The sequence below is a fragment of the Pipistrellus kuhlii genome, unplaced genomic scaffold (assembly GCF_014108245.1).
Source record: "Pipistrellus kuhlii isolate mPipKuh1 unplaced genomic scaffold, mPipKuh1.p scaffold_m20_p_26, whole genome shotgun sequence".
NCBI classification, from domain to species: Eukaryota; Metazoa; Chordata; class Mammalia; order Chiroptera; family Vespertilionidae; genus Pipistrellus; species Pipistrellus kuhlii.
In genome coordinates, this window is record NW_023425525.1 from 7,023,575 (window position 1) to 7,042,749 (window position 19,175).

Consider the following 19,175-nt stretch of genomic DNA (forward strand, 5'->3'; position numbering starts at 1 on the left):
TGTTGGCATGTTTTTACAGGTGAGAGCCTGCTTGGTACAGATGGTGCATGCAGGGGTGAGTGTGGGGGCTGGGAGAGGTATAGGGAAACATACTTCTTTTCTTTATTTGGGCAAGTTTGCTAAAATCACTGAATGCCCTCCTATCCCAGCATTAGCCACATTACTTTCATTAATGAAAATGAGGGCAAGCACATAGCACAATTCTTAAACCACTTGTGTTACTATTATCATCACCACAGTTTCTATTATGTAGATGAGGAGACTGAGACTCAGAGATTATTTAAAACTCAAGCAGCAGAGCCATGTTTGAACTTAGGCAGCCTGACAGAACTTACTGATTATCAAATAATCGGGGAAGTCATTGAAAAAGTTTCCTGTGTATTTCAGACAGGGGCATTGTTTACAATGTAGTGACAGCATGTCAAACAAAAGGTTAGCAATAATTTTAAAGATCAAGAAGTGATCTGGGTAGTATTAGAAATTTATGAACTACTTGGCATTAAGATTCCTATCTATATGTTTATGTTTAGAGAATACTGGGAATTAAACGTTTTACACTTAATTGTTAATTAACGACTTAAAGGCTTTTAAATATTTGATGATCACCTTGGCTTTGCTTATTCAATTTTCTATTCTATTTCTTTGGTCCTAGTTGTCAGCTGATAATAAAAGATAAGCTCTCAGACTGAGCTCTTATATACCGAGCTGTATCTCTTTTCTGCTTCACATTTGCTCTTCCACTGTCTCACACTTTTTTCTTTGAGGAAGAAGGAGGCAGATACCTGCTTTATGTGGAAAATTCTGTCCTGGTAATTGAGTGGGAATGTGAGCAAGGGGGCTGTTCCTCAGTATACTGTTGCTTCCTTCTGTAAACCCAGGCAATTGAGCTGTCATATTTAAAGTTTTATTGGTTAAGATTCAAGTTAGGACGGGTGCCCTTCTCCTGCAAGTTCCTTCAGTGCTGTTTGTGGAAAAGAACAAACAGAAAACTCAGTCAAGTGTTCTGAATAAGGCTGTGAGAAACGAAGTCATTGGTCTCTATGGTCTCCAGGAACCCTGAAGGGAAGGGAGTTGTTTAAACACTTAGAAATGGAAAGGAAATACAAATGCCAGCCTGTGGCTCTTCCATATATTATGTCAAAACCAGCCCAGAAGTATGTGACAGTACAGGCAAGGCATTCCAGTTTTTAGCCAGTCCAGTCATGATTCTCTGGTGAACTGCACAGTCACGGTTATGATGCATTGGGATGAGAGGTGCTGTATAAATGTCAAATGTTACATAAATGTCAGGAATAATTATTGTTAGTTAATGGGGCTAAACTGTTCCTAAGCAAAGCTTCAACTCCTATCCTTAGCAGTTCTAACCACCAAAATCCCCCAGGAGCAGGCAGTTCTAGAAAGGGGGAGGGGGGGTGTCTGGGCTTAAAAACAGGGGTTGGGGTGGTACCAGGGTCTCCACTTGCTCAAGTGACTACAGGCAAGACCATCACCTCTTGGAGTCTGCCTCAGCTCAACTTTAAAATAAGATAATCAGCACTGGCCACTGCCACTTCTTGTGCTGGGTTGTTTTGCAAATCAAGGGAGTTCATGTGGGCGTGAGTGCTTTGCAAAGTGCGAGCTGCTGCAGGATGACAGGTAGTCTGGAATGGGCTGGCATTTAGCCTGTGCCTTCCCCTGGAGTCTGCCTCACAGGGAGAACATCTGAATGGAAATAAAACTGGAGATGGTGGTGGTGACTGGCCCATGCTGAAAATGCCAGGCTCCTCTCTGGGAGCTGTCAGGGAGATACCGCAGTCCAGGCGCCCGGATCCTGCCTTCTGGCTCTGGCTCTGGCTCTGCCACTTGCCAGTCTGTGGCTCTGGAACTGATCGCCAAGGGCCGTCCGGCTCTGACGCTGAATCTAAATCAGGCGCATCACTTGGCTGTAGCTGTGATTCACCTTTCGCCTCCAAAAGCAACTCTTCCTCCAGCTTCTCAGAAACACCAAGCGGGGACTTGGAAAGGGTTGGGTCTGTGTATTCCACGTGAGTGGGCTCAATAAAGTAATTGAGCCTTGGATGCGAGGCGGGGTGGGGGACAGTTACGGAGTTTTGAGTGAGTGCTCTGAGAAGCCAGGATGCACCGAACACTGTAATCAGGTCACCACTGTCGCAGGCATAGTGGAGCGGGGCATCTGCTGGTGACAGAAGAGGGGAGCATCTTGCACTTAAATGTTCACAGAAAGTCTTCCCTCCCCGCTTCAGGACCCCGTCTCCACCTCTCCCGGACCCCCACCCCCACCCCTTTCCAGTGCTCCCAGGCCCCTCCGTGGTCCTGTCTGAAACCCTGAGGATTGTTTCCAAGCTGACTCACTCCGCTAATGTCAGGGAGCCGTGTCACCGGCGCTGGGCTCGGCAAGCTGTTGCTTGCGCTGCCGCCGCAGCCGCGCTCTCCGCTCTCCGGCGGGTGCACCGGGGTCTGCTCCGGGGGGGTGGTGGGGGGGGGGCAGGGCGGGGCAGGGGCGGGGCCCGCCCCCTCAGCGCGCCGGCCCCGCCCCTCCGCCCTCCCCCGCGGACCGCAATGATTTAGAAGTTCAGGAATCCCACGTGACGTCACCGGGGGGGTGATGTAATGCACTCTAAATAGAATGTATTGTAATCTTTGCTCAGTCCAACGTGGTCCCTTCACCCGGGCTCCGCTCTTGCCTTCTCCACACTTGTTTGGTAAGTTCCTAAAAATACGGCCGGGCCACTTCTGGGGCTTTCGCATTTAGCCACTTTTGTTGCACTTGCCGAGGGAGCCATCTCGGGAGCGTACCGTACTTGTTTGCAGGGGTTGGTCTCTTGGCAGCAGCCGCGAGGTTACTTGGTCCAGTGGGCAGGTCACAGGGCAAGGAGTAGGAGAGATGCGAAGCGTATTTTTGGAGGGTGACCTGTTTTTGCACCAGAGGGAAGTCTGGCCCCAGACGCCGGCGGACGGACTGTGGAATCCTGCGGTGCCCCGAGGCCACCCCAGAGACCCCGCGCCTGCTCCATCCCGGAGCGCGTCTCGGTGGCCGTGGCGCCATGGACCGGCGGGATGCTAACGTGGAGCGAGCAGTGTCCGCCTGGCGTGTGTGCGTGTGCGGGAGCGTGCGTGCGTGTCCCCGGCGCGGGGAACAGCTATGAATCGGGGGTGTGTGTTTGCCTCCAGAGCCCGGGCAAGGTGCGGAACCCTCCAGAAGTGCGGTCAAGCGGTGGCGGCGGCGGCGGCGGCGGAGACGGCGAGCCAGGAACCTTCCCCCGCGTCCCCAACCTCCCGGCGATGCGGTCGAACCCTCGGAGAAAGTTTGCAAACTTCCAGCGGGCGCGGCGAGGACGCCGGGTCACCTAGCGGGGGGACAGGCGGGCGCGCGGGGGCTCTTCCCTCCCGGGTGCCGAGCCCGTGCCACCTCTCCTCTCCGGCAGGGCTGCCCGCAGCCCGTGGGCACCGGCCCTGGAGGGGACGTCGCTCTCGGAGGGCGCTTGGCTCTTGCTCCGGAAGTCTGGAGGGTGGCCAGGCTCCGCTGGCGTTCCCTCCGGCCACCCTCCGGCCCATGCTCGCTGGCATCACTGCCTCTTCCCCGCCGCTGCCCCAAGTGACAGCCGCAGCGTTTGCCGCGCGGGCGGGCGCGGGGCAGTTCGCGGCTGCGGACCCTCCAAGGCGGATTTTCCGGGAACCACTTAAACTTTTCACAAAGTTCTTAGAGGGGCAAGACGCGTGAAGGAACCAAGGAGATATCTCCCTCTCGCCGGTTGTATCCCGCCTCTTCTTTGCCAAAGATTTGTTGGGGCGGGGGGGGGGGGGCGCAGGGAGGGTTAAAGAGCTAAAGCCCAGACCTTGTCATCCCCCTCCCCAGCTTTCTCTGACCGGGTGCCGCCCCCACTTGATGCTTGTTCAAGGCCAGGACTGGAGTGAGCCGCTTGTATATTTTGTCAGCGTCCGCAGAGTGTGTTTGATTTTGACTTTTCCCTCCCTCTGACATGTGTCAAGGAATAAAGGCTGGATGCAGGTCCATTACGTCATTCTGCTGGCCAGTAAGTGTTTGATTAACAGCTTCAGATATTCAAGGGGTGGGGGGGTTAGAAATGCTGACAGAGCAACTCTGCTTTCCACCCCCAGCCCCCGACATACTTGTACAACCGCCAGTTCCCTGGGCATCTTCATTGCCCGCGCCTCCCGGACCCCTCCTCCTCCGCCCCCTCTCCCGCCCACACCGTTACCGCTCCGGCCCCGCCTCCGCCTGCCTTTCACTGCCTTCCCCGGGGCGATCGCTGTCCCCGGAGTGCGGGTAAGAGCTTCTGGTGTCTGAGGGGAGCCTGGTACCTGATCAGCACAGGCACAATCTGGCCTTTTCCATTATTTAAGAAAGGGACCAGCGAGCCCTCTTCTCCGGGGCGAAAATGTCCAGCCCTGATCCCTGATCAAAAAGGCATCTCAGGAAGTGTTTGGAGACTTTATGATAATACTGTGTCCCTGTGGTGACTTAGGAAAACAACACACCCTTTGCAAACAAAATAATTTTACATAGCGTCTTTCTCCAACTGCTCAATGCAAGAGAGAAGTAGTGAGGATGCTGACTGAATCAAATTTAGCTGGAAGGATCAAGACGAAACGTTTCATTTCCAAAGTGAGGGAATGAGCCCTGGAACACAAAGTACCAAATAATGAATCGCTGTGTGTTTTCCTCTTAAACCTTCCATTTTTATATTTAAAGAGGAAGTTAAATACCTAAGTTATTGAATTGAGTCCGAACTAAAAACAACTATATGTGACATGCTTAAGGGATACAAGTAAAAACTCTTGGGGTATGTGTGCAGTAGAAATCAAATAAAAAATTACTACCAGGGTTTTGGGTGAAAGGGCCTGTGGGTTTGGGTGCTCTCTGATTTGGAGTGGGTGAAAGCTAAATAAAGAAAAACTTACATTCTGAGTATGTGGGGACTTCTAGAAGCACACATGTTTGGTTATAATCAGATCTACTATCTTCAAAGTGAAAGCCATGCTATAGTGTAGGCATTTGTGAAACTCCTGTCTGGGGTCTAATTGACAACCCTGTCCCAAGTTTTGGGGCTGTATTTCTTATTTATTTCCATCTAGAGATGTAATAGTGTAACCCCCACATAACACATGTGCATCTAAATGTTAAACTTCTTGCTTGTGATGCACAGACCTTAAAGGGAAAAATGGCCAGGGTCAGGGACACTGAAGAGTGTGATTAATGATCAGTGATTTAGTGATCAGTGATTAGTGGTTTTATTCAAACTGTTACCTCTGACCAGAAGCACACATCAGAGGATTAACAGGCTCTTTAGATAAATGCTCATTAGTGGAAGGGGAAAGGCAAAGATAAAAGGCATTGCACCCAGGGACAACTTTCGAAGAAAATCATTCCCTTCTTCGGAATAATAAGCTCTATTAACAGAAAGCCCTTTTAATTGAAAACTTGCTTTTATCTTGTAAATCAAAGTTAGATGTAAAAGTTTGTCCTGCCATTATCACCTGAATTTTCCCATATCCTCTAGATGTGGATTATCTCAGTAGTGATATATTTTTTTTTATTTAAATAAACAATTGGACCTTCAGAGCAGCTGAACCCTGACAAGTCCTGAACTCCCCAGGGTTTGAAGGTGTCCCCCCCTCCTGGAGTGGAGAGAGCCGCTCGCTAACTAGATGGCGCACTGTTATTTGGCATTCTGTGCTGTGCAGTGCAGGAGCCTGAGCGAGCAAGTAGCTGCTTGCGAGGTGTTCTTCAACACTTCCAACAAAGTTGATTCTGTGTAGGGTTGGAGGCTAGACAGTCCTACAAGTTTTTAGTCACATTTTCCATGTTGGTTCAATCTAGGGAGTTCAAGGCTACTGGAAAACTTAGTCTCATTACTGAAAGAAACGTAGAGAACGAGGGAGGAGAGGAGGTATGAGAGTCCAGGAGGTACCTCTGAGTTGCAAAAGTGATTGTAAAATACCAGACCTGTTCTTTTTTGACTAAGGGCTAGTTTCACAATCCTGTGTCTGAAATACTGAGGCAAATACTCAGATTTATTGTCTTCCTAATCTTGCTGGTGAAAAAAGAAGTTGCTAGAGAGAAAGGAAGAAAAACAAACAAACAAACAACCCTTGATTTGGTGACTGCAGGAAGCAACACGTTGCTGAATTTATTCTACAGATAATGGTAAGATGCTGTTTATTACGCTTATTGAGCAGAAAGGGACCTTTGCAGTTGGGTTAAATGAAGCCAGCCTTGTATTTTCATAGATGGATTTCAGAAATGGGATTCCTGTTTTGCACTGAATATTAATTTTGCTTTTGTCAGTTTCCTGGGACTTGGTAACATTTTGTGTGTGTGTGTGTGTGTGTGTGTGTGTGTGTGTGTGTGAATAAGACCATTATTTACTGGGAAAATAATGTTTATGAGCATGTTTATGTATCAGGTAAGAATTCCTTTTTCCACGAGCTTTTATGAAGCACTATAATAAGTACTTAAGTTTTAATAAGGAAAGAGTTTTTTTTTAAAGCCTAAACATTAAAAATAAAACAAACAAACAAAATGCCGTTCTCCACATTCAAACCTAGCTGTGCATTCCATAGAAGAAGGGTGCTGACGACTGAATATGAGCTATTCCTTTAGTTTTAAAACTGAGAAAACAGTGAACGAACTCACCTGTGCCTCCTTATAGATGTTCCCATTTTCTTTGCTTGTAGCACTTTAAATAAATCTGTTCTTTTGAAATCCTGACTGAGCATAGCAATTTTTATTTTCCAGCTTGATTCAGAGTAAACACATTTGCTCAATTGATAGTATCTTCAAGTTGTTTTTAAATGTAAATAGCTGCTATCCATAAATTGCCTGGAAGTTAGAAGTCAGCTGTGACCACTTGTAGTTTATACAGGAGCAGATAGTTTGTTAGAACATTCCCACCAAAAGAGTGAAAACTGTGCCTTTACTTCTGTATCTCTCTGGAATTGCTGCTTTTATTTGAATAGGTGCTTAAATGAATGGTAGTTTGTCCAGAGACTTTTCCTTCATAGCTTTTCGATGACAGTGAATCGAAGATTTCATGAAAACTACTTGTCAGTTTTCCACACCACAGGTTCAAAACCAATCAGTCATGGACTTTCCATGCTCTTTGTACTGACGTCAAGTTGTTGGTCCCCTGATTTCTTATTATAATTTACTTTTTAGCAATGATGTATCAGCATCCTACCTACAGCTTTTCCTTAGCATTGGCATTTGCTTCTTATTAAGCTGAAAATTATTTTGTGGATGTGGGGGTGATGCTGGCTGGATCCCCAAGCTGTGAACTTTGTATTTGTTGTTGGTTTCCTTCTGGTTGTGTTGTTAAATTAAAATTAGGGATTTGAGTGGAATGATTATTTTTGTCATTTTTCCCCCCCTCTTCTTCTTCACTTCAAAGCATTGCCGTTAGTCACAAAATTAATGTGATCATGCTGGTGTTTCCCATCTATATGCTTCTTTTGCTTCTTACAAATTGGATTTCTACAGCAATTTAAGATCTTTTTTTAGAGGCAGTTTTCTTGGATGAAGATGGAACAATGATCTCAGTCAATTCATTATCTTGTCCAGCTTGACTACCAGCTGTATTATGGGAATCAACCAATGCTTTTATAAATTAGTGTTTAAAAATTCAAATCTGGGGCTATTTCTTTGAATCCTATTAGAGCAAATTATACAACTGAGATAAGGTAATAAATGTGTGTGTGTGTGTGTGGGGGGACAATAGCCTCAAATATTTAAGTGTGAGAAAGGAGCACTTTAGATATGCTAAGCAGACTTAAAGAACTTTTTTGTGTTGCTATTCATAAACTAAATAAGCTATATTGCAGCAGTACTTTAAAAAAGAAGTGCTGGCACTTTAAAAATTACATCATGGTTAATGTTTTTACTAAAGAGTTCTTACATTTTGTATTAAGGAAAAAGTGGGCAATTGGTGTTTTTTGATGATCCATTAGTATTGCATTGTTGGGAGAGAGATAGACAGACAGAAGTAGAACACTTTTACAAGTTTCTAGATTATGATAACTGTTTCAGAAACAAGAGCAAAAACCTGAGGTTCTCTTGAGACTCGGGAACTTTCAAAATAAAACTTGTAAGTTTAGGATAAATTCCTGAATGTATAAGATGTTACGGTGACACTTCATATTTCTTTCCTCCATGCTCACTCTATTGCCCAATTATCTTTTCTGAGAAATAGATCAAAGTTCATTTAACACTTTAAAAATACATATTTTCATTGCTTGCTTCTCTTTCCTGAAAGTTTACATTTATAATCTTTACCCTAAAATTATCAAGGATTGAAAACTACTATGTTGGTGTTTGGCTTGAACTAGTTTTAGAGAGTAAGAGTTCCTTTTGGCCTAGGCATTCTGATGGTGTAATAGAAAGGCTGTGGCATATGTAGAGCTGGAGCTGGGGGAGGTCTTTTCACTCATAAACCAACCTCTTCACTCTGGAGAACAGAACTAAGGCCTGGTGGCATTCGCTGGTTCACCCAAGGCCCAGAACTAAAGAGCGGAATGGAGCCTGGAAGCCTTGTTTCTGCCTCCAGGTCGGTCAGGTTTTCTTTCCGCGAGCCAGGCCACCATAAATGCTCTTGTCATGAATAAAACACAGCCTGTTGCTTTGAATCCCTGCTTTTTCCAAGCCTTTGATTGCTAATCTTTCAAAGACAATTAAAAAAATAGTTATTTTGAATAAATGCCCTAACCATATAAATTATAGTTTCTATTCTGTTTATTCTGTGATGTTAATTTTTCTAATATCGGCCTCCTATTTGAAAGTCATTCTTCTTCACTATTATTATTATTAGACATGCCCTGTTCATACTACACTATCCAGATTTCATTTGAGATTAAAACCAGACAGGACTAAAAATACTCTAAAAGACCAGTCAGAATAAGGCAGTAACTTTTTTTTTTTTTTTTTTTTTACCTCTCAACTTTATCATTTTTGAGGAAGAGATCTGAAAAATTATTTAAAGTTAAAATCAATAAATAATCTTTGTTTTAGTTGAATAGAGCAACAAGTGTTTTCACTCTGGCAGATGTACTTCTGCCCAGGATCCATCTGTAACTTATTATCTTCCCAGGTTGGTGTGTAGGAATGAGAGGGTTTAGAGGTGAATATTACTACATGAGAAGTGAGTTGAGTCTGGAAGTATGCTCTCTGTGGTTTAACTGGCAAAACCTGACTAATCATAGCTAATAGAAATCATGCATGCAACATAGGGGGCTCCAGAGCACCAAACATTTGATTTAAGATGACATTTAGGTTATGCCATATTTAGGATGGGGAGCAAGAATATCTCAATAGAAATCTTGAATGCATCTACTGTATGTGTGGTTTGGCCTGGCCTGCAGGTTTTCTCTCCAGCTCTTTGCATGAAGGCTTTATATCCGAATTCAGGTCTCTTTTCTTCTTTTATTGCACTGAAGAGCTCTGTGTTGCATGATTTCTCAAATATAATACATTTCAGCCAGTTTTATGCAAGTCGCTCTCTGCTGGCTTCCCAAGGAGGGGAAACCACATGCAACAAAATACATCTTTGTTTTTTAATTTTTTATTATTTTTTTAAATTAGCTGGTTGTTAAAAGAAATACATTTTGTCTTTATTTGCCAGATCTGATAGGGCCATTTCACTTTATCAAAACTATTTTCTTCTTTAAGTAAGCAGTGATGCTGTTTGGCTTCTAAAAGATCAGGTGCTAATCTGTTCACCAGAGGGTAGAAGGTATTGAGGCCAAAGCCCATTTCCGCTAGGGTATCTAGGTGTGACGTGGTGCTCCATCATGAAGAGCCTGATTTGTCTCACTGTAATGACAACACTGTCTAGAAAAACAGCCCTTCTGGGAGAAAAGATCATATTATAGGTTCAAACTTCTATATTCTGCGGAGAGGCTGATAATGTGCTGAAGATGGCTCTAAGAACACCAGGGCTACTTATTAAGCTACAACATGGTAAAACATTGACAGGCTGCAACTTGACCATCTACATCTTAAAAGCCTTAACAATCCTTTCCATCCTTTCTCTGCATTTTTCTTTATATTAATGTTTTTCTGGATTTATTTTTTTGACACCCATTCTTGTTACTCTGCTTTCATGAGTAATCCTACAATAACAAATCAAAAATATGTGCACAGTGGAGAGGGGATGTTTTTCCATAAGGGAAATAGATTTTAATATCAAATCTTAGAAGGAAAAATAGCAAGACAAGAGAAAAAGGTTCAAAAGCTGATTGATGGCATCAGGGGCTCTGCCATGCCCAGCTCTGCAAAAAAGTGGCCTGTGGCAACAGAAGAATCCTAAGACCGGAAGAGGGGATCCCCAAGGTGCTGCCTTAAACTCAGTATGCTTTCCTGCCTCAGTTTCTTCATTTGTAATAAGAATTTTGGTCTGGACCAGCACTGTTCAATAATGGGAACCACATATACCAACTGCATATGTAATTTTAAATATTCCAGTAGCCACATTAAACAGGCGAAAAGAAACAGAAGTTAACTTTAATAACACTTTTTTATTTAACCCAGTATATATGAAATAATATCATTTAGACTTATAATCAATATTAAGAATGCTGATGAGATGCTTTATGACTTTTTTTGGGGTACTAAATCTTTGAAATCTAGTGTGTATTTTGCAATTACTACACAATTCAGGCTAGTCACATTTCAAGTGTTCCGTGGCCACTTGTAGCCAGTAACTATGGTATCAGGCAATGCAAATATGTATATTCTGTATCAATGGTTCTTAATCCTAGCTGCCTAGTAGAACTACCTGTGGAGTTTATTTAAATAATTGATATCTACACCCCTTTGGATTTAACTGGGGTAGAGCGCTCAGCCTCTGTATTTTAAACAAATGTTTCTAACGTGTAGTCAGTGTTGAGAACTGCAATTCTAACTGATCTCTAAGGAATCTTCTACTCTGTGATTCTACTTAAGGAAAAGGATTGCAATATTGCAATCAGAGTTCAAGGACAGTAAGTGATTATAGATGTGCAGCATAATACAAAACACATTTAAGAAAATATAATGAATAAAAATTAAAATGTATAGGTTGATTAAATAAGAAGGTAGTTCTTTGTACCTCACAAGAGCTCAGTTTTGTGTAAGTTTCAAATATGGATGTTTTAAATAGCTTGATCTCCTCCTTCCCCTGCAAAATCTTAACTTACAGTTTGCTTTGCACAGAGCCTCTTAGAAACCCTCCATTTTGTAAATGGTCAGGATTGACACATTTCAGTTTTGTTGCTAGTTTGCTGTTTTTGTCCCAAATACTACTTGCCTTTAGCTGTTTTTGGAGGGAAATCTTACTCCATTTGAGACATCTGGATTCCCTTGTGTTTCTTCCCTCTAAGATTTTAATAAGCTTTGTGTCATTGCACTGGACAAACTTGCCCTTTGCTCATGTCAAGATGTTAGTTAGAGCCACCTAGACTTAAGGTCTTCATTCTATTTGACATCCCTTAAAATAGTAGAAGAATCAATATTTCTCAATGCACACCAGAATGTTTTCCTTTAATTTTTATAATATATTTTATTGATTTTTTACAGAGAGGAAGGGAGAAAGATAGAGAGCTAGAAACGTCGATGAGAGAGAAACATTGACCAGCTGCCTCTTGCACACGCCCCATCGGGGATGTGCCCGCAACCAACGTACATGCCCCTGACCGGAATCGAACCTGGGAACCTTTCAGTCCGCAGACCTATGCTCTACCACTGAGCCAAACCGGTTTCGGCTCATTTAATTATTTTTAACAACATACCACTTGTGCATTCACTAAAGGATAAAAATAATCATATATGTAAAGAAATAATGATTTCCAAATTGTTCACCTATTGTTTCTTGAAGTCAACAAACAGCATTGCTTGTGGAGGGGAGGAGACCTCGGGGAAGGTCCTTGTGACTTTATGCTGCTAAGAGCTCTGCATTCCCGCATTCATGAGTCATTTCTCCCGGAACCTCTCTCCTTATCCCACAGCAGTCTGTTTCCAAGTGCAGGTCATCTGGCCATGTGCTTTTCAACATGACCTAAAACCGTTTTTAGGCACAAAACTGCACATTTCTTTACATTGTGTGACATACTATTTGTGCTTTCTGTAATGTCATTTATTAGAAGAATTTACCCTCCGTTTATTAAGACACAGCTTTGAGTCCCATTTTATAGATGGAGAAGCTGAGGGGTTGAAGGCTAGGTAGGCATCGTGTTTGTTAATTAGAAGGGAGGTCAGTGTGAAAAAGAGAGCTCACATTCATTATAAGCACTATCTGGGTGGCTGCCAGGTGGGAATTTTCCAATTGTGGTTACTATTGCATTTGCCTATGGATTTATAAGTAACATGCTTTCTGATGATTTTTTATGCATGCATTATTTGCATTTAAATTGTTTCTCTGCTAAAAATTCTCGAGTCCCAGCTTTAGGCTACATGTACTTGGATTGATTAACAAATACATATGGGTATATCAGCCTCTTAATGTGGGATCTGTACTAAATGTTGCATGGAGACATCTGTTACAAACCTGTGTTTTCGGTAGAATCCAGCGAAACTTTCTCTCAGGCAAATTTGTGATCAACTCTTAAAGGACTTTGTGGAGTGACAATGAGATTAAAGATTTAAGTTGTTCAACTCTTTTAGGGATTCAAAGTAAAGGGGTTTAAGTATTCATTCACTGAGCAAGATAGACTAGTTCTATAATAGCTCCTGAATTATCTTTACTAAAATACTTTGGCTCTTGTTATACCAATGTACTGTTTTCACACTGGACCCGAGCCATCTGCTTTTGGGAATTTGATATTTGTTTTCTCCTAATGATGATTAAGGTTGGACTTAGCCATTTTCAGTTCCTATCTGCACCTCTCTGTCTTCAGTGGGAGAGATAAAAGCCAGGTTTAAACATGCAGTCTGTGGCCAGTGCCAGGGAGGGATTATGTTGGATCCTTTTTATACATTATGTTAAAGTTAAAGCAATGTTAATATCCGCACATATATGTGGTTATGGTGGTTACGCTTGTATATAAATAAAAACCTTTGCCAATGAAGACCAGAGAGTTACTAGAATATATACTTGTAAATGTGATTATCATTTTTTTGAGAATGCCCATAGATAAAATGTTCTTCCTTTTGAGCAAATCTATTTGTCATATTGATTTAAATACACACATTGTCAATTAAAAAATATTACAAGATTTAAAAAAAAATGTGAGCCCATGTTTAAGACACTCTTCTTTTCTAATAAGGCCAGTCTAAGCACACACTGTTTATGACTCCATCTCCCAGCTTTACAAAGCCAGATGACTAACAACCACCATTCTTAGTCCCGAGCTGGTGGACATCATCAGGCGACGTGTGAAGTGTTTTGGCACCATGAAGCAGCGTGTAATTTGAAATTGTACTTTTTGCTAAATACCCATGCTGATCTCCAACCATTCAAAACATTAAGAAAACAAAACAGCGATGTCTGCCCATTGTGGGGAGGCAGCAGTGGCTCTGAAGCACTCACAAAAGCCAGGGAGGAAAAAAATGACGTGCAATTACTTGGCATGCCCTTTGGAAGGGACATTCTTAAGGCAGACAGGTTCACCACTTAACCCACGGTTCATTTTTACCCTTCCCCCTAAAGCACAAAACCTATAGCGTCATAACATCTTTAAAGGAAGGCTGTAAATGGATGCTTTGTCTTTTTTTTTCTTTTTTTTTTAATTTAGTACATATTTTAGGAAATCTCTTTAGGAAGCCTTATATTCCTTTACATAGTTTTAGTTATTTTATGCTTATTTTTAAAAATAGAAATTCTGGAGATTGGTTGTATAACAAGTGAAGATACTTACTGTTACTGAACTATCCACTTAAACATGGTTAACATGGATAATTTTATGTTAGGTGTATTTTAGCTCTTTTTTCTTTTTTTTTTTTAAGGAGGGATAAGATTTGCTCATAGGCATTCCCCAGATGGAGAAATAGAATGTATGGACCACTTGTTCAAAGTTAGGTGTGGCAGCTGTCATCCTTTCATGGGAGGAGCAGAAATCTAGAGAGGACTTTTGTAGTTTAGGCCTGGTAGAGAGGTGGGGGTTGTGATGTGATTCTGACATGCAGGATAATTCAGGGGAGACAACGGCTAGGCACACAGATCCAAATGACCCTTTTCTGAAGACTGGTTTGATCTCAATGGGTCATATGTTTAGTAAGCTGTATCATTTCATTTGAAAAACACATCGTTTGACATCTCTATTTGTGTTGATTGATTGCCTTCTCAGTGCAAGGATCTGCTCAACTGAGATCAATGAAAATACACAGCCTTGCAGTCAATGTAAGGGAATATAAGCCCCACCTCCTTTCTTCCTCTCTCCCTCCTTCTCTTCCTTCATCAGATATTTACTGAACACATATTATGTGCTAGGGACAAGGGATACATGATCAAAAACAGACTCCTTGGTTCCTCTCCTCACAGAACTTGCTGGGAGAAGTGACACTAAATAAGTCTTTGCAGTGGAATGTTGTGGGAAGGTGAGGGGTGCAAGGCTGAGGCAGAAAGCCCAGTTAGGGATTAGTGTGGTTGTCCAGGCAAGAGGTGATTGTGGCGTGGGCTACAATGGTGTCAGATCCAAAAGCCATGTGAGAGATAGGATCCATATAACTGGGGGATTGATTAACTGGAAGATGAAGGAAAGGGAGAGGAGTTGTACTCACTCTAAGGGAAGAGGGAGCCAGGCAGGATAAGCCTGACCCAGCAATGAAGTCCAGGTTGTTCTTTGTGCTGGTAGAGGAGGGAAAGGTTCCTGGCCCAACGCCCTGTAATCTTGTATCTGAGTCCTTGGAAGAGAACAGAAAATAACTGAAAAAAAAACCTCAAAGAGCAACTATAACTAAAAACTGTAGTGCAGTCATTGTATTGCAAGGCAGTGCAGTTTTTATAATTTCTGTCACAGAAGAGACTCTCCAGAGAGAAAGGCATCCACCTGCCAGGCAACCACAGCTCTGGCCCTCAGATGTGCGTGGCCAGATTTATCAGTTGCCTAGGGTGGAATTACCACAAACTGGGTGGCTTATACAATACAACAGAAATTTATTCTCTCCCAGTTCTGGAGGCTAGAAGTGTCCAAGATCAAGGTGTTGGCAGGGTTGCTTCCTTCTGAAAGCTGTTTCAAAAGGCTTGGAGATGGCTGTCATCCCTGTCTCTTCAATGGTCTTTCTTATATGTTCAATTTTATCATTTTTATAAGTATACGGGTCATAATGGATTAGGACCCACTATAAAGATCACAATTTAACTTGAATACCTATGGAAAGACTTTATCTCCAAATTAGGTCCCTTTCTAAGGCACTGGAGACTTGGGGGCAGATCACAATAGGTATGCCCAGCAAGAAGAAAATACCCAGGGCAAGTAGTAGTGAGACCCTACAGAAGCTGACCGATTGGGAGTGATGTAGATTATAACCAGACATTTTAAAAATTACGTTAAAAAAAAGTTTCCAAATAGATGGAACCCCAGAAAAACTTGGAATAAATCTTCAGATATGTGGACCCACACATTACTAGGAATAGACAAAGCCAGCAAAACACAGAAAAAACAACCTGCACTTTAAAACAGATGTATACATATTACACTGATTAATGAATTTGCTAATGTGGGCATTGACCTTGGTTTGGCCTTGAATTTGTCCAATAGGGTTTGTGAAAGAGCAATGCCATAAGGGCAACACAACTTTTAACCTTGAGAATAAAGAATTAAATACAACTGTAGTTTGTCACTCTGCCAGGCTTAACAATCATTGTCTTGATGTGCTAATATTTACTGACAAGGACAAAAGCCACCAGTTCCCATATCAGAATACACATACCAAGCTGAATATAGATGTTTCAATGCAGGAAAAATAATTCTGAGTTTCTACTTGTTGATGGACATTTATACCTCTGTGCTATCTCTGTTTTGCACAATGAAAACACAGAAGTAAAAGTTCTGTGCTTTAAAAACATATTATAATGAAAAGACAAAAAATGGGTAAAGGATCTACATAGAGAATTCTCCAAAGAGGATATGCAAATGGCTAAGAAGCACATGAAAATGTGTTCAGCGTCTCTAGCTATCAGGCAAAGCAAATCAAAACCATGGTGAGATACCATTTCACATCTACTAGGATGTCTATAATAAAAAAGACAGGCAATAACACATGTTGATGAAGATGAAGAGAAATTGGAATTCTCATACCTGCTGGTGGGATTGAAAAGCAGTTTGGCAGTTCCTAAACAGTTAAACATAAACTTATGATCCAGCAATTTCACTTTTAGGTATATAACCTAGAGAAATGAAAACATATGTCCACATAAAAACTTGTACATAAATGTTCATAACAAGGTTAGTCATAATAGCCAAAATGTGGAAACATCCCAAAGTTTATCAACTGATGAATAGATAAATAAAATGTGGTATGTCCATATAGTGGAATACCATTTGGTCATAAAAATAAATGAAGTGCTTAATAATATATGATATTGTGCTAAGAAAAAAGCCAGACACAGAGGACCACATCTTATATAATTCCATTTATAGGAAATGTCCAGAATAGGCAAATCTATGGAGACATATGGTAGATTAGTGTTTGCCTAAACCTGAGGGTGGGACTGGGGGCTTGGGGATGACATCTAAGGGATATGTAGTTTCTTCTTAGAATTATTAAAATGTTCTAAAATTGATAGTGGTGATGTTTGCACAAATCTGTGTATATTCTAAGGCCATTGAATTATACATTTTAAGTGGTGAATTGCATGATATATAAATTACATCTCAAAAATCTGTTAAAAATATATATCATGGGGGAAAATGTAGGATGCTAAATTTAGAATATATGCCAAATGAGATATATTTAACCCAGCAACTTCTCTACATGTATCAAGATGAGCAGTCAACAAAGTTAGTAGGTGTATTATAGACCTTGGAAATAGGAATAGGCAATTGCTAAAAGTCATACCGCATATGTCATATGTGTCTCTATCTCATACCTCTCTCCCAGGCTATGAGCCCTGACTTCCAATTTTCTCTATTTCCTCCTAGATGGATTGCTGCTGTTCCTTAATTTTTAAATTGTTCAAATATTAACATCATCATAACATTTCTCCTTATGACACACTCATTTCAGTGGAGGCTTCCATCCTCCTCTGTGTCCCCAGCTTGAACCCTCAGGATAATCATGGACTTTGCCTTTTCTCTTGGCCATCATGAGCATGTCATTGTCAAGTTTTGTAGACATCCCCTCCACTTGAATAACATCTTATTAGTTTTGTCCTTTTGCCCTGTTTCCTTCCTAAGCAGTTCCTTCTATGAAGTGGAAGTTAAGGCTAACATAATTATTTATTGAGCCTTGACCAATATCTACTCTCTTGATCTACCATGTCACCTTCATAACAAAATTACCAAGGGGATGAGGTTATTCCTTTTTATGGATAAGTAAAGTGAGGCATAGAAGTTAAAAGGCATGTCAATTACTGTGACAAAACCAGAAAGTAAATGGAGAAGTTGGAATTTGGAACCATGTTTGTCTGATTCCCAAGCTCAACTCTTTCCATCTTGGCTACAAAATAAATCTTTCAACTTTATGGCTCTGAACATCTCATTTCCCTGCTCAAGAGCCTCTTCCAGCATCGTTCTAAGGCCTCTAGGGCAGTGGTCGGCAAACTCATTAGTCAACAGAGCCAAATAACAACAGAACAATGATTGAAATTTATTTTGAGAGCCAAATTTTAAACTTAAACTTCTTCTAACGCTACTTCTTCAAAATAGACTAGCCCAGGCCATGGTATTTTGTGGAAGAGTCACACTCAAGGGGCCAAAAACCTCATGTGGCTTGCGAGCCACAGTTTGTGGACCATGGCTCTAGGGCAACTGCAGCCAGCATCCCTATAGTTTTCCCCCACATTCAAGCCAGACCCATAATAAACTCTTGTTTGTGTTGAGTGTCTCTCCACCATGTCCAGATTCCCCTCTTTCCTGGAACTTCTTCTGTTAAGCTTATTTTTGTGTTTGTCATAAATTCCCTCCCCTGGATTGTAAACTCCATACAGCAAGAATGGATGCTTGCTCAGTTTTGATTTCCTTTATAGACTCTACCATATAGTCCCTTACACATGATAGATGGTTAATTAATCCTGAGTGAATTGATTACGGGGTACTTGAACATTGTTCTTTGTCATGAATTTCCTATTACCAGCATAAGATGCTGGATGTCTGGTGAGTGTTCCTGGGAGAATCTGCCTACAGAGACTTGGTATATTGATGAATGTCCTGAAGCTTAAAAACTATTATAATAATATTTTAGAAATTAAAAATGAGGTGGGATGATTAAATCCCAGAGAATCTCACAACCCTAAGGAATTTTTGTTTTTTTTCATGTTCATATGCCCTTCCATTCCTTGTTTAGAGGTGAACATAATTTTTAAATGGCTTTAATCAGAGTAGTGACACATTTTAAAATATATATTTTTATTGATTTCAGAGAGGAAGGGTGAGTGAGCAAGAGAGAAACATCAATGATGAGAATCATTGATTGGTTGCTTCCTAACACCCACTGGGGATCAAGCCCACAACGCTGGCATGTGCCCTGACCAGGAATCAAACCATGGCATCCTGGTTCATAGGTTGATGCTCAACCACTGAGTTTGGGCTGGGCAAGAGACACATTTTAAAATTCTTGCTTCCTTCACTTAACTACACCACAGACATGTTTTTATGTTGCTACATAGTTTTCAAAACTATGATTATGCATCATATTCCATTGAGTTGCTATACCATAATTTCTTTCCCACCCCTTATTGTTTGACATTTAAGTTTGCTGAGAATTTTTTTATGATTATATAAAAAACACACATGACCAATCTTTGAGCAAAATAAATATATACTCTGAAGACCTTAATCTCTTTCCCCTCAGTTGAGCATAGGCAAAATTGGGAAAGAGACTAAGTTTGTCTTGGGCACTCTCACACTTCTGTTATTTCTGACCCTCTTTCTCTAGAATAGGGGTGTCGAACTCAATCAGAGAAGGGGCCAAAATCTAAAATCCAGCCTAAATCGAGGGCTGAATGGTTTACTGAACAGTCATAAACTGTCATTGTGATGGAAACGCAGCGGAGTGCAGTGATGACAGCGCGGTGCGGGCCACATTG

At 41.6% G+C, this 19,175-nt stretch overlaps 1 protein-coding gene across 3 annotated transcripts in view; it reads left to right on the forward strand.

The window, feature by feature from the left end:
• Positions 1–2,582: 2,582 nt before the first annotated feature.
• Positions 2,583–19,175, forward strand: part of CREB5 (cAMP responsive element binding protein 5) — a 383,557-nt gene continuing 366,964 nt past the window's right edge. Inside the window, exon 1 of one of the 3 annotated variants that reach the window (XM_045587225.1) lies at positions 2,583–2,702. The gene's annotated coding sequence lies outside the window, so the exon portion shown is untranslated. The remainder of the gene's footprint in view (positions 2,703–19,175) is intronic. The other 2 variants (XM_036453719.2, XM_045587224.1) reach the window with 2 other exon arrangements.